Source organism: Suricata suricatta, chromosome 4, assembly GCF_006229205.1.
Source record: "Suricata suricatta isolate VVHF042 chromosome 4, meerkat_22Aug2017_6uvM2_HiC, whole genome shotgun sequence".
NCBI lineage: Eukaryota > Metazoa > Chordata > Mammalia > Carnivora > Herpestidae > Suricata > Suricata suricatta.
Genome location: NC_043703.1, coordinates 67,973,444 through 67,988,538, shown reverse-complemented (window position 1 = coordinate 67,988,538; position 15,095 = coordinate 67,973,444). Strand labels below are relative to the sequence as shown.

The window sequence follows — 15,095 nt, the reverse complement described above, 5'->3', positions numbered from 1 at the left end:
AAAATTAATTTAATATAATAAGGATTCCCTGCAACCCTGACTTGGGTTCATGAAATCCTACAATGACCCGATTATGGTGAGGTTTGATTGCATTTTTAATTTATGATGACCAGACACATGACTTGTGACCCAAAAAGGTATTCATCTCAGAGAAGAGATATTTTTGTTTCCTACTGCTGCTATAGCAAAGAACCCCACCAACTTTGTGGCCTAACGCAACACAAATGTATTTTCGTCTGGTTCTGTAGCTCCGAAGTCCAATGTGGATCTGATTGAGCTGAGATCAAGGATGTAATTCTTTTCTGGAGACTCTAGGGGAGAATCTGTTTCCTTGCCTCTTTTACCTCCTAGGTGCTGCTAGCTCTCCTTGGCCTATTGCTCTTTTCCTCCATCTTCAGAGCCAACCTGAGCCCTTCTTATGCTACCTTCTCTATTGTTCTCTCTTTCATAATCATGTCTTCTCTTCCTTTTTCTTTTGACATCTGGATTCTGAGAGTCTTGAGACTATGCCATTCTGTTCCAGACTTATGCTACACCAGTGGTGTGGCTGCATTTCTGCTAGTGGGGATATAGTGATAAAGATGAAGTTGGCAGAGTTAGCAACCAGTAGGTAGGAGATAGAAGCATAGGCAGGTGTGAGTGATATAGAAAAAAAAAGGAGAAACTGGATGGAGCACCACAAGTATGTCCTGGTGAGTCTGAATTTTTATGTTATCAAAAAAACTATGCTTGTCAAACAAATGAAGTTGAAATGCTTCAAGAAAACATGCATTGTATTATTCAGAGGAAGTAATTCATAATAAAAATGATAAAGAAGTTGACTAGATATTTATTAACCTAGATAGTGTTGATACAGCAGTATTGCAAAGACTTCTTAGAAAAATAGGAATTCCATTTGACTTGTAGAAATTATAATTCCTGAGTTTATTTCCCATCGATCTGTTGCACTCCACAATTCTGTGAGAATATAAAAAATTGACCTGTATCAAACAGAAACATTCTGGCAGCAAAATGGGTTTCCCTAAAACTCAAGCAAAGTGCACCAAAAAAAAGAAAAAAAAGAATTGGGCAGATTTTATTACGTTTATTTTTGTTCATTTCCTTGGTTTGTCCTGATTTATTTTAAAACCCTGGTCACATGGGGCCAGAATTTATATTTATTGTTAAATAAACATATCCATTAGACTTGAATCCATATAAGGAAAATAATGCTAATCTTGTTTCTAGTAGCATTTAAAAATTTTAATATTCTGGATTGGTTTAGTGGCCTCAGGGTGTTTTTTTCAGGCTTTGGACTCAAATATAATTGCCAGCTCTTCGGTTTTTTTCACTTTCTGTCTCCCATCAAAGTTTGAAAGAGTGCCTTTCCTTGTAGGACATTATTCTCAACCCTCCTCTGTTGTTCAACTCCATCCTTGCCTTTGTGCCTGAGCCTCAAATAAGAACTCCTTGCAGCTCAATGGATAGAGAAATGAAGCAAAACTTCACCCTTGCAGTAAATTATTGGCCTAATTTTTATGCCAGGTCTCTTTTAAAACTCCATAACTGCCTTTTATTTTTAATTATTTTTAATGTTTTATTTATTTTTGGTACAGAGAGAGACAGAGCAGGAGAGGGGGAGGGGCAGAGAGAGAAGGAGACACAGAACCAGAAGCAGGCTCCAGGCTCTGAGCTAACTGTCAGCACAGAGCCTGTCGCAGGGCTTGAACCAACAAACATGAGATCTGACCTGAGCTGAAGTTGGAGGCTTAACCGACTGAGCCACCCAGGCACCCTTCCATAACTGCCTTTGAAATCGCAGCAAGCAGTACCAAAGGCCCGTAGTTATATGCTTTTCAATATAAAGTATTGCCGATGCCTGTAGTCTTGCACATTTCCTTTATTTCCACCTCCATCATCAATGGAGGTGGAAATGTTAAAGATTTGCAGAAAAATGGCTGGAGTGTGGATAGTAGTTAAAGAAGGCAAGTGTGCTCTGAACTTCAAAGACCCAAAACAAACTGTTTGAGCTGTAGTTATTACAGACAGGTTTTAACTCATGGGCCAGTCTGATGTGATTAAAGTACCATGCTGAGGATTCAGGGTCTGTGATCAATTAATAATGTCCAGATGGTTCAGAATTTGGGAGTAAAAATACATAAGCCATATATTGCCCATCCTTGCTGAATTTAGATGAAGTCAATATAGGGTTTTTTTTTCCCCTTTCTTTCCTTTTTCTTTCTTTCTATCTTTCCTTTTTTTTGAGGCAGAATGTCCTAGCAGAATAAACTTGGGCTTTGGAATCAGATCTATCTGGATTCAAATCTCCCTGCACCTTTATCTAGTTGTATGACCTTGTGAAAGATACTTCTGCAGTCTATGAAATAGATATAAAAATACCTGCACTACATGGTCGCTAGAATGGTTTATCAGAATAATACATGTGAGCACCTGGGTCCTAGGTCCTAGGAGAGTCTTGATAAATTATAGTTCTCATGGCTATTTCCTATTTCCTGTTTTATCTTCACTTACCTACCCACTGCTCTTCCAAAACAAAGTTTTCATCAGGACATGTGCCGAGAGAGAGAGAGAGAGAGAGAGAGAGAGAGAGAGAGAGAGAGAGAGATAGCAAGCTAATCCAATCACATTATATTCCTCCCAAGCCACAGTCCTTGATTCAGGGATAAGTTCATGACTCAAGTCAGCTGCAACCAAGTCCATCCTTGGGGAATTTGTGAACTTAAGCAGGGGAAAGAGATATGTCTTCTCTCTGTTGCCCTGTGCTCCCAGAGCATGTGCCTGTCTGCACTGGAGAGAATGAAGGCATCTTGCAGGGTCTGAGGGTCTACTTCCTGTGACCAGAGCTCCTGGAGCAGCCCTGGCTCTTCTCGTCCCAAAGCTTGGGTGTTTTGTCGTTTTGTCTTGTGATTAACTTAGTTCTAGTCCTCTTCCACCCCATTCCTGAGAGCCCTTTAACTGAAACCTAGACCCAGACTCAAAACAGTTCTAATATGTAATTATTATTATGCCTATTTTTAAGAAGTTTGATTTCTATAGATCTATCACTTAATTCTATCATTGCTTCTCTCTTGACATTTTTCCTGTGTTCTCAGTACAAAGAAGCCTCAAAATCCAAATGAAGTGGTCTTCAAAGTATTGCTTATAAGCATAAACTTTTACTGATGATTACATATTGGAAAATTTGTTTCTTGCAGGGACATAAGTAGATAAAATTTATTTCCTACAATAGGCAATACTGAGTGGTCTGTTAGAAGAAGTTGGTACCATCTGGTGTAAATATAGCCACAATCATTATTCTAGAACCACCTCCCAGGCTGCGCTGTGAGCTTGCAGTGGTCACACACACAAGGGATCTGGGAGCCATGGCGGACCTCAGCCAAATGCATCCTCCTGGAGGGAACTGGGGATGAAAGGCACATCCTTCTGAGCCCACAGTATTTGATCTGTCACCTCACCCCTCCCACTCTTGAGTCTGAGCATGCCTGATCTTCCAGAAATGTTTGCTCAGTTGATCAGATCCACCAGTAAAGAGAATATAGCCCATTCAGTGAAAGGATCTTCCGTCTGAATCTCACCCAACAATCATCCCTCCCCACCTCCAGGCTTTCTCTGTCTAAAATAACCTTCCTTTCCACACTCAAAAATGTTCTTCTCAGCTCTTTTAAGAAATTTCACTTAACCTTGGTTTTCATTCCAAATTTAGGGACATGATTTTTCTGTAAGTTATGTAGAAAAATGAGATTCATTGCTTTCAACTTATTACTTGCTCACACACACACAAATGACTCTTGCCCTTAAGAAATTCCATTTATTCTTTTAGAAACTCATGCCCGTGAAAAGGTTGGAAAGTCACATATGCACAGACTCTCATAATTAAGAGAACTGAAGAAGAGGTAGCCAAGAAGAATCATTTTTATTTTTCCTATTTCCTCCTCACAGCACTAAGCATGAATAGAACAAATATTTGCTCATTACTAAATGCCTGTACAATCCTTAAAGTCCGTTACACCAATTTACCTTTCTGTTGATTTTTAGTTGTTTCATCTTGGTTGTTTTTTACATCTTCTTCTTTATAAATGCTTCATGAACCAAATTTGAATTCTATTTTTCTAATTGTCTTGTGTCTAATTGTCTTTCTAATTGGCTCCTCAATGTACATTAAATACTTAGTTGATACTTGATCACTGAATAGGGAATAACTGAGAAAGTAATGTCTTTCAGACGCTGATAGTCTAGTGGGAAAGACAGGATAAACTCAAAGAGGTCTATAATTTTCGAAAGAGCATTCACATGAATAATTTAACAAGCCTCCACTTTAAAGCTGAACTAGACTACATTAGGCAGTGTGACTGGAATTGCTTTGCCCCAGAGCACGTGGAGAAATGGAACGTGTAGTACTAGCCCAGTAGTCACATAGATTGTTCTGGTCAGTCATATGCTGGGTTAATACAGAATCTCAGAATGTTGGAGCTGTAAGCCTCTTTAATCCAATCCCTGCATTTTGCAGATCAGAAAACAGGAACAGAGACAAGTGACCTTCCCAAGGGCACACAGTTAACTACTAGATCGCTACACCTCGAATCCTCCAACTTCTAACTGCTATTTTTTTCTTATAAAATTAAATAAATCTATCAGGAATCTTTTTTGCAGAGTTTATCTTCTTTTTTAAATTAAATGTTTATTTATTTTGAGAGAGAGAGAGGGCACAAGTGGGGGTAGGGCAGAGAAAGAGAGAGACAGAGAGAATACCAAGCAAGCGCCATGCTGTCAGTGTGGAGCCTGGGGAAGAGCTTGATCTCATGAAACAGAAGATCATGACCTGAGCTGAGATCAGGAGTTGGGTGCTTAACTGACTGAGCCACCCAGGTGCCCCCAGAGTTTATCTTCTTGACATAGTAGAGCTAAGCCATGGTGGAAAAAAATGAGTTCAAATCAGAGGAAGTCTGTGAGTGGAAGCACCCTTTCTGAGTGACTGTGTGACCCCTTCAGCCTCTCTGGGTCTTGATTTGCCCATCTGTGGTATGGGTGATAGACACCTCACCAAGTGAATCTGAATATCGAATGAAACAGTTCATGTGAAAATAATTCGTAAATCATGAAACTCCATATAAATGGGAAGTATTATTATTTTTGTCATTGAGATCTTATCTTCCTTCAAGTCCTCTGTGGTAAATACCAGTTATGTGGAATTTCTAGTGTTAGAGAATGCCATTAGAAGAAATGAAGGATACACCTGATTTTATTCCATACTCACTTACCCAGTGATGTGACTTGAAAATATCATAGAGGGGCGCCTGGGCAGGTCAGTTGGTTAAGCATCTGACTTCAGCTCAGGTCATGATCTTAGGGTTCATGGGTTCAAGCCATCGGGCTCTGTGCTGACAGCTAGCTCAGAGCCTGGAGCCTGCTTCAGATTCTGTGTCTCCCTGTCTCTCTGACCCTCCCCTGCTCGTGCTATCTCTCTCTGTCCCTCAAAATAAATAAAAACAAAAATTAAAAAAAAATATCATAGAAAGTAAAGGCTGCTTTTTGAGTAAGTTTTCCAAAGAAATGTGATTAAAAAAAATGGCTCCCTATCTACAGCAACAAAGAAAAACTTTGGAAAATATTCTAATTAACATCTTAGCCAAGTGTCCCATTTTTTAAAATGATTTCCTACAAGAGCAGCTCTATTAAATAACTTGTTTTTCCATCTCCAACTGAATTTTCATCTCTTTCTTATGTTCCTGTTCAAATTTGGTGGCTCTGCGTGAATATCAATTGGGGTAAAAAGGGATTTTGTTTCTGTCTCTCACCCCTGGAAAATGGGGACTAGATGTGAGAGCTGCTGTTTGCAGAGTGCTGGATGGGGCACCTGGGAATGTAGCTGCAGGGGGAGATTTAAATTGTCACAAAAACAGTAACAACTCGTGACTGGATGCTCTCAGAGCAGTAGCAGTAGCTTGGGAAGTCTGCATGTCCTTTTTCTTTTATTTCTTGCCTAAATACTTTTCAAGTTTCAAGTTTACATGGCAGTTTAAAGTGTGCCTGATTCCATATATGTACATAGAGTGACGTGATCACCATGATAAACTTAGCTCACATCCATCATTATGTACAGTTACACAATTTTTTTTCTTGTAATGAGAACTTCTCAGGTTTGCGTTCTTACTAACTTCCAAATATACAATACGGTATTGCTGATTATAGTCACCAGGCTGTCCATGACATCCCCAGGACTAATTTTTTCACTAGAGCTGTGTAGTTTTTGACCCCCTTCACCCATTTCGTGCTGCATATCTTTGTGTGATCAGAGGACAGAAAGACAGCTACCAATAGCAACTCAATTTAGTGGCTCCAGAAATGGAAATTTCCCGGACTTCAAATGTGGAGATTATACAATATCCAAAGACAATCTCTAAGTAAAAATAGAAAGAATAAGAATTTTGGGGAGGAAGCACATGGGTGGCACAGAGGGTCAAGTATCCGACTTCAGCTCAGGTCATGATCTCATTGTTCTTGAGTTCAAGTCCCTCATCAGTCTCTGTGCTGATAGCTCAGAGCCTGGAGCCTGCTTCGGATTCTGTATCTCCCTCTTTCTCTGCCCCTCCCCCAATGGCACTCTGTCTCTGTCTCTCAAAAATAAATAAGAATTTAAAAAATTAAAATAAAAGAATTTGGGGGTGGGACACACAGGGCCTTTTTCCATCACTGCAATTTACTTACAAGTCTGCACAAAGCTGACACTGTTTCTCTAAAGTAAAACGGGGACAATATATCATTTGAATCATTGAAACCCAGAAATAATCACCAAGTTTATTTTAGCCAATGATTTCAAAGTTCTTTTCAGAAAAATGTTTTCTACTAAGCGCGGACATTAATTGATTTTAATTTGACCTCCTCTTCTGCATTGATTAACTTGGGTTTTGAATAAAGTATAATAAGGAAGGGAAGAACAAGAAAGGCCATGGATATTGCTGAAGCCGGTTTTCAGTGTGTACATACTACAACATGTGTTTATAAGGTTGGATATATTTAGGAACCTGCTTAGGTAGTTTAGTTATAGAAATCAGAAAAGATATGAGCTACAAATAGTGAAAAGAAGCTTCATATAACTTGGAGAGATACTAAGTTTATGAAGTACCGTAGGATATTCAGTGTTTGACTGGCTTCAGTCGCTCTGTTTTTGTGCAGATACCCTTCTCCATTGGACCTACTGATGCTGCCTAACACCCCGGTCACTCTTCTCTCCATATCTTACTGAGACGCCTGGTGGTAGCTAACTAGGTTGACCTACCCACTTTTTTTCCACTTGTGGTCTGGACACCATAGTCTCCTAATTTTCTCGTACTTCACTGGCTGCAGCTTTTTTTCATCTTCTTTCCTGGCTTCCCGTCCCTCTCTCAACCGCTAATGTCCACTGTCCCAAGACACTGGGTCCCAAGCACCCTGTTCTTTATCATCTGTCCTCTCTGAGGTCATCTCCAGTCCCATATACTGGTAATACCCAGACTGTATCCCTGGTCTTCACATCTCCCCAGAAGATCTAACTCATATTCTAAATGCCTTCATTAGGTAGTCTGGGAGGCATTGCAGAGTTATAAAAATGGATTTTCTATCACATACTTGCTCTTCCCCCTCTTTTCCCATTTCAGTAGAAAACACCATCATCCAACATCAAGACAAATATTCTAGGGCTTGTCTTGGATCATTTTCTTACCTCATCTTCCACATTCAGTCTGTGCTGCCACCCTTGCCTCTAAAGCAGATCACAACCATCCATTCCTTCTCATTTCCATTATCAATACCGTGTCCAAACCACCAATGTCTCTGACCCTCACCTCTTGTGCCTGCCTCCCAAGTGTCTCCCCACTCCTGTTCATGTCTCCCTTCAATAGCCACAGTGAACTTTTAAAATCATGAATAATAGGGGCGCCTGGATGGCTCAGTCGGTGAAGCATCCAACTTTGGGTCAGGTCATGATCTGACTACTCATGAGTTCAAGCCCAGCATTCGGCTCTGTGGGCTCTGTGCTGACAGCTTGCACCTGGCAGCCTGGACCTGCTTCAGATTCTGTCTCCATCTCTCTGCCCCTTCTCTGCTCATGCTCTGTCTCTCAAATATAAACATTAAATTTTTAAAATCATGAATAATATTTATGACCCCTTCCTTTTCCCAGTTGTAATCCCCAGTGGCTTCCCATCTGGCATGTGATGAAAGCCAGGCTATTCCCTGGTTTACCAAGCCCCCACCCCATCTGGGCCTTGCCTAGTTCTCCAACATCATTTTATATAGCTCTCTTCCTTCTTTTATATCCCACCTCTACTGGCTTACTTTTTATTTCTCTAACACTGTAGATATGTGCCTACCACAGAGCCTTTGCCGGTGATGTTTATGGGCTAACAGCTCTTATCTCGGAGTGGCTGGATCCTTCCTAACATTCTTATCTCAGCCTAATTCACCGCCTCAGAGATGCCGCCCATGATAGCAATCTAAAGTAGTCACTGTCACATGCCTCTGCTTTGATTCTGTCCTATGTATTCATTACTCTCTGACATCTTCTTTATTAATTTCTACTCTTTTGTTTGTGTGTGGGCACACACGTAACTGTACCATAAGCTCTGAGAGCAGGAGCCTTGGTGGTATTATTCACCACAATAGCTTCAGTGCTTGGAACAGTGCACATAATAAGCACTCAAAAAACATTCTGAACAAATGAATGAATTTAACCTTTAGGACCATCTGTTTGGTGGAAAATTGGCGACATTTTCTGTTTTATTTCCTAGCACAATCTTGGCTGATCTAACTAAATTCCTAAAGACTAATCAAGAAAATAAAATCAAACCTTACCATCATTCAGACAGTTATCTGGAACCTCTTCTTTGCATTTGTGATCGAGGCTGCCTTAAAGAAGAAACATATTGGCACTGTAAATCTGATAGATTTCTAGTTAGATGCATGGAGGAAGTTAATGTGACTTGGAGATGGGATCTTTATGACCTATGGCCTTGGGATTCTCATTCATTGAGGAGAGCTAGCCGTAAACTTCCGGTAGTTTGGCAGAAATGGAAAACCCATAACACTGAAAACTCCTCTAGGGATGTTTCATTTATTACCCCCTTTTCCCCTTCTTTTTTGCCGATGCAAGATGAGATGAAAAGTACAGCAGGCATGATTCCAGAACATTCTCAATCAGAATTTACCACATCACACATTCTCACCTGCGTGGCTAGAGCTCCAGTCTGAACGTAGGTTTGTCTGACCCTCAGCTAAGCCACACCCTTTCCCTAAGGAGGTTTCTAAGGCAAAGCCCATTGACCCATTTAGAGATCCAAGGGTAAGAAACTTCATATTTATTTGTCATTTAGGCCCTATTTATGGCATTCTAAGCACATGGCTCTCTTAAGACTGTAATTATAGTTTTTGTATGAAAAGAATATAAAGTACTTCTTGTTTGATTTATCCTTTGGGGATTTAGTATTGAATGTATTGAAAATCGTTTTATTTCATATTGAAAATAGTTTTATATGGCCTACAGCCAGTTTCCCTTTCTTCCTTTCTTGTTTCACAATTGCAGAATGCTACTGGTGTAGTTTCCCTCTGTTTTGAGCCCCACCCTTCTGTTGCTAAGCAACTGAACTGGATTGCATAAATTGTCAATTACTCAGCTGTGACAATGAGAAAGACTGGCGGGCAGTAGCCAGAAATGAGGACAGCTACTTCTAGCACTTGGGATTTAGGATTAGGTGAGGAAGAGAGTCAAAAGGCAGTAGGTGAAGTGAGCATAAATAGAAGCTTGATTTACAGTTACCAACTGGGAGAATTTGGGAACAGGACAGAATACTCTTCCCCTTGCCCTCATATTCTTTTGCATATATTTTCAGAAAGACTTGTGCAAACACATTCTCCTTTAAGAACTTTTATTTATTGAAGTGAGTCCCCCCCCCCCATTATAAAAGTAATTTCCTATGATGACTGGAAGAAAAAAGAAGAAAAAAGGAAATTATAGAAGGGAAAAAAATGACACGATTTCACTACTTTAATATAAACCCTGTAACTTTTTGTGTATTTTTCCTTCAGAGATTTGTACTCATTGTATTAGAGTAGGTTGGTTGGTTTGTGTATTTGTTTATGCCTAGTTATAATTCACATACTCTTAAGCTTAGCTTTAGAATATTTATTGAGTAGCACTTATTAATTTATTTTAACACTTTAACCATCTGAAATTAGTTCTAAATCTGTTTAAAGGAGCATATTTGTGTTTCTGACCCACAAAAATAAAGAGTCTGAAATATCTTATGGTGATAAATCTTCACCCATCTCATTTATGCAACTTCTCTTCAATAAAGCAGGTTTCATATGTCAGGTATCCACCGAACATTCAGCTCTCCTCAGATCACCTCAGGTCTGTGGCTTCCTGTGGAAATGTTCCACTAAATGAGCCTTGAGTAGGATTATAAAGATTTCCTTATGGAGCCCTTACAGACTCCGCTTACCTGTGTGACTCTAATATATGCAATGACACCTCTGGCTCCCCAAAGACAGGTAAACTGTGTTTATAGGCATAATTAGCATGCAGTCGGGTTGTAAGATCCAGGTATTTGGTTTTCTTAGATGAGGCATTCCCCTGCAGGCGCATTAGTGATTTCCCAAAGAGCTCCTTTGCAAATAGCTATGGAAACAGCAAATAATGAACTCACAAAGGCGTGCAGTGAATAGGACACCAGAGGGTGCTAGAGGGATGTTACAGTGTGCCTCTGCTTTCCCTGGGCTCTGCCGTGCAAAACTGAAATAAAGCGTTTTACATAATGCACTGCCTTACCCGTCCTGAACGTGTATACTGGAAGCTACACAACAGGAGTCTATGATGAGACTCAAACGTTTGTTATTATGTATCCTTCTCATCAGTGTTTTTTCAGAAGCAGGTCTTTTTTTCTTCCCAAGCCAAATTTAAGATGATATTTAAGTCTCTTCTTAGCTGTGCTTTTTTAAGAAAGGCGCATTCTTATTTATTCTTCCAGGATTGCATCCCTTTGCCCTCTCCCAAGAGACATGCTCTGTGTTAAAATGTTTAGTAGTTCTCATCTGCTAGATATTAAAGAAATGAATTATTTTCCAAACCTGCTTTTAGAATCACAGAACGCGGTGACTCGATCAGCGTGTGCCTCCTGTTGAATTTAAAATAAAACACGTACATGCACGAGCATAAAGTAGCGATGCTGAAGAAATATAAGAATGGGGAGTGAGAAAATTATACTGGCATTTATTTGTACACAGACAGTTTAACCAGAAGGTTTTGATTTTGCAATGTCAAGCTTTTGAAAATCTATTCTTAGGTGGCTCAGTTGGTTATGCTCCGGACTTTTGGTTTTGTCGCAGTTTGTGACCTCATGGTTTGTGAGTTCAAGCCACCCAAGGGGCTCTGTGCTGACAGCATAGAACCCGCTTGGGATTCTCTCTCTTTCTCTCTCTCTCTCTCTCTCTCCTCTCCTCTCCTCTCCTCCTCTCCTCTCCTCTCCTCCTCTCTCCTCTCTCTCTCTGTCTGTCTCTGTCTCTTTCTCTTTTCCTCTCTCTCTCTGCCCCTTCCCTGCTCATCCCCCTCTCTCTCAAAATAAATAAATACACTTAAAAATAAAATAAAACTCTAAATGTTTTTCTTCAATATAATTTATTTTAAAAGTGTGTTTTTAGTGCCTAACATTTGTGTGTCAGAGTTCTGAGAATTGTCTTTGAAACCATCCCCACTCTCAATGACCCGGCAGTTTACCTGAAGAAACAAAAGATTTTCTCTTCAAGAAGTTGTCATGTGAGAAAAAGAATCCATGACACAAATAATACATACCAAACACACACGATCAGATAAAATACCGTGTGTCTAAAGGACTTGATACTGGAGGGCTGGAGGAACTGGTTAGGCTAGAAGGTTGCAGAATTCAGAGAACAGGCAGAGCATAGGAGCAGTCTGGCCGGCAGCAGGAGCAGTCAGGAAAGCATGCCCAGCAAAATACAGGTGTCTCTCCAGCCTTCCCCACAGAGGTCCCAATCCAAAATTATACATGTCCCTTATTTTTATGTTATTCCTTTGTTTCTAATGTTGGGGACTGGAGGTTTTTTGTGGTGTTTTTTAGTTTGGGTTTTGTCTTAGAGTTTGTTCTGTTTATGGCCACCGTGTTTATCTTTTACAGAAGGAAAAAGACAAAAGCCTAGCTGTCATTAAAATGGCAACTCATTCTCCATTGCCAATATTGCCGATAGATTGCCTGGTCTTCTGGGGCTGCCTTGCCGCCAGATCGGTGGGGACACTGTCATGCCCAGCCCTGTTAGCTGGGCTGTCTCTGGGGGATCAGGTGCTCAGGCCAGGCAGACTCCATCCACACTGTGCCCTAATGCATCTGGGAATTCTGTCGTCTCCTGCAAGGGCTGAAAATCCCTTCAGGTAGAATCGGGGCCTGATTTCATCTTTGTGGTCCTCATGCTCAAGGCACATTAGGAACTCAAAAAATATTTCTTTTATAATTAAAAAATCCTTTTATAAGCATAAGAGCAATATAAATGCATTATGGGGAATTAGATAATATAGAGCAAAAGTATTTTTTGAAGAACACTATGTCATCACACAGTGTTAACACCTTAGTGTCTATCCTTCCAAATGTTTTTCTATACATATCTGTATTTATCTACCTATCTGTCTAGCTAGGTATTTTTATGAGATTATACTATAATACACATTATTTTGTAATACACACTATTACATATTACATGGCCTATGTTTTTTCATTTAATAATCTCCACATTTTTGCATAAATAAGTATTGATCTCCATATGAGTGTTCCATAAACTCACTGCATAAAAAACTTCCTTGGGCATGCTTGTTAAAATTCAGATTCCTCAGCCCTAGCTTGGATCTGCAGATTCAGAATCTCCAGCACTGTGGCTCTGGAATTTATATGTTAGCAAATGTCTAAATGCCCATATCCCAGTCATTGATCAACGGCATCATTATGGGGGCAGATTAAATTTCCAGTATAGATACACTGCAATTTATTTAACCAACGTCAAAAGTGCAACTTTTCATTATTGTGAGCCAGATGATAAACATCATAAAGATTAGTAAGTGATAAGCATCACAAGTTGAAATGATAAACATTTTAGATCTCTGTAAATGTCAACACAATTTTAGTTATTAAGTGTTAGTGTAAAAAATTTTAAATCCATGCCCAATATTGATAGAGGGTTTCTTTGGTATGATTCCAAAGCTGTAGGACATTTCACCATGAAATGGACTGAACTAAACTACTGTAAACTTTTCTTTTCTTTTCTTTCTTTTTCCTTCCCTCCCCTCGCCTCCCCTCCCTTCCCCTCCCCTCAAGTTCCTTTCTCTTCCCTTCCTTTCCCTTCCCTTCCCTTCCCTTCCCTTCCCTTCCCTTCCTCTTTTTATTCATGAGCCACAAAGCCAAATATCTGTGAGGGAGTAGGTAGCCAGATGACTCAGGTCCCCATATTTGAGGCTCTTGCCTCTGTTATGTGGGCACATTGACCAGCTTTGCCACTCTGAATCCTTTTGATGTCTGCTGACAGATTCTTTCTTGACACCACTTAACACCACTGATTAAGTTGTAATCAAACAACTCTGCCTAACCCTCAATATTTCATCCAAATATGTGTTGATATACAGTAGTTGGTCCAATTCTCCAAGTTCTTGGCTGCCTCAAGGGAAAAGTCTGCCCAGGATTTTTTTCATATTTATTTTTTTCCTTTCAATTATTTTTTGTCGTTTCCTTGGTTTCATGATGTAAGGTCAGAGGAATTAAACTTGAGCATGAAGTAATTAATTATATGAAGCTTCAGTTGTAATTACTAATTGATCCCCACGTACCTTGATGACACCTGGTGGCAGTGAGTTTCATAGTGCTATGAAGGACAGATCGTTAGGCTCCATTTGGCTTGTCATGTTGGAGATCCAGGTAATTAGGTTAAAAAATGTTTTTCATAGACCTCAGATGGGCCACATTTGGCCCAAAGGCTGTGTATGGACTGCTAGACACCATTAGGTTGATCACAATAGATAGGGACTATAAATTTATTCATTTGTTTATTAAGTATTTATTGAGCCCTTATTAAATGCAGATACCAAGCTAGGCACTGAGATTCAACAACAAACGAACAAACACAGTTCCTACCTTCATGGGGTTTCCTACAAATGCAGTAGGAGCAATTAACCTAGACTTGGCATGTCAGGAAAAGCTTCTCCCAAAAGTGATGTCTGAAAAAATCTAAAGGACAACTAAGAACTGAGGATAGAGAGGGCAGAAGATATCTAAGGCAAAAGAAAGAGCATCTACAAAAGTCCATGAGACACTGTGTCATATTCAGGGAATTGAAAGAAGTCTACCATGGCTGGACATGGGACTTCCTTAGGGCTGAAGCTGAATAGGTAAGGCAGGCCAGCTTACCCAGGTCCTTGGAAGCCCCGGTAAGGAGTCTGGACGTTATTATAAGAACATGGGAAATCACTGAAGGTTTTGAAGAGGGGTGATATTATCATATTTATGTTTTAAAGAGATTATTCTTACAGAAATAGGAGGGATGGGTTGGAAAAGAACAAAAGAAGAGACAAGGAGATCATATGATGCCCTTCTGCCCAGCTGACAGGTACTGTTCACCCATAAAAGGAAGGATTCCTTGATTGTTTCTATTCATCTAGTATGACTATTTAATTGAGCATATAATACTTGGCCTGCAACATTGTACTTGGTTTATACTGTTCTTGCTGGAAGCCAGTCCCTGTTCCATTTGAATAGTCTCTGCCCTTTTGGAGCTCACAATAGGTGAGGGAGACTTATAATAATGATGTTTTTAGAATTAATACAATAGCGGCATTGTTCGCAATGGCCAAAAGGAGGGAAACAACTGAATGTCCATTGATAGGTGAATGGGTAAATCAGATGTGATGTGCACCTACAGTGAAATATTATTCAGCCTTACAAAGGAATGAAATCTAGATACACACTAACAGCATAGAGGAACCTTGAAAACATTATGCTGAGGGAAACAAGCCAGACAGAAAAGGACAAATATTGTATAATTTCTCTTACATGAGCTACCTCCAGTGGTCA

At 39.9% G+C, this 15,095-nt stretch overlaps 1 long non-coding RNA gene across 3 annotated transcripts in view; it reads right to left on the bottom strand.

The window, feature by feature from the left end:
• LOC115289580 overlaps positions 1-10,577 on the bottom strand; it is a 65,777-nt gene extending 55,200 nt beyond the window's left edge. For all 3 annotated transcript variants that reach the window (XR_003907691.1, XR_003907690.1, XR_003907692.1), the window contains exons 1-2: positions 10,476-10,577; positions 8,830-8,883 (exon numbers count right to left, since the gene is read on the bottom strand). This is a non-coding gene — a long non-coding RNA (uncharacterized LOC115289580). The remainder of the gene's footprint in view (positions 1-8,829; positions 8,884-10,475) is intronic.
• Positions 10,578-15,095: the final 4,518 nt, after the last annotated feature.